Source organism: Tupaia chinensis, unplaced genomic scaffold, assembly GCF_000334495.1.
Source record: "Tupaia chinensis unplaced genomic scaffold, TupChi_1.0 Scaffold149892_1, whole genome shotgun sequence".
NCBI lineage: Eukaryota > Metazoa > Chordata > Mammalia > Scandentia > Tupaiidae > Tupaia > Tupaia belangeri.
Genome location: NW_006209736.1, coordinates 144,037 through 144,939, shown reverse-complemented (window position 1 = coordinate 144,939; position 903 = coordinate 144,037). Strand labels below are relative to the sequence as shown.

At 43.5% G+C, this 903-nt stretch overlaps 1 protein-coding gene across 2 annotated transcripts in view; it reads left to right on the top strand.

The window, feature by feature from the left end:
- The window catches only part of LOC102490373 (doublesex- and mab-3-related transcription factor C1-like), a 43,026-nt gene that overhangs the window by 1,901 nt on the left and 40,222 nt on the right, over positions 1-903 (top strand). The window lies entirely within an intron of this gene.

The following is a 903-nucleotide window of genomic DNA, read 5'->3' as shown; positions in this document are numbered from 1 at the left end:
AAGAGGAAGTAGGCATCCTAGAGACTTTTTCTTTGGTTTTTGAAAGCACGATCCTGTTTAGGAAGCACATTTCTCTTACCTAGCCCTGAAGATACAGGGCTGATCTTCTCTATGAGCCTTTTTTGTGCCTGGATGAGATTCATTCGCTGCTTCAAGGCATTCTGTGGGGGAGAAGCCTTGAAAGGCATGATGACAACTGAGAGCAATGGAGGGAAGTTTACAGGACCATGTGAACACTAATGAAGGGTAACTACCCAGCCTTGGGAGTTGGACTTGCATCAGTGAAGATTTCTCAGGGGAGGCATGCCCAAAATCAGTGAAGAAAGAAGCTGGCCAAGAAATAGAGAAAAGGGAGAGCATTGCGCATAAAATCCCAAGGCAATACTGGGAGTTTCTGCAACCGAAAATAAGTAGGCCCACTTTTCTGTCCTAGGAGTTAGTAGAAGTTGACTGCATTACCAGGTCCTAGTGCCAGATTAGAAAACAGTGCTCACAGAGACACAGAATACTGGTTTTGAAAAGCAGAGGTTTATTGGGCCAGCCCCATGGCCTGGTGGTTACGGGAGTCAGCGATCCTATAGCCCAATTCATAGTTTGAATCCTAGTCCTAATAGCTTGGAAAACAAGCCCTGTGGGTTTGTGCCTCAAATTTTAATCCTGATGGGAGGGAGAAAGGGAAGAAAAAGGGATGAAAAAGGATTGTGGTATGACCATGCCCCACTAGGGGTGCTTTCTCCCTTCCCCTCTCTCTGTTGTTTGCATGTGCCCTCTGGCAAATTTAAAAAAAAGAAACAAACACAGAAGTTTATGTATTTATTTATTCACTTACGAACTTCACCAGGAGTCCATTGATTAATTTTCTCTTCTGATTTAGGATTTTTTTGTATCCTACCTAAGATATCT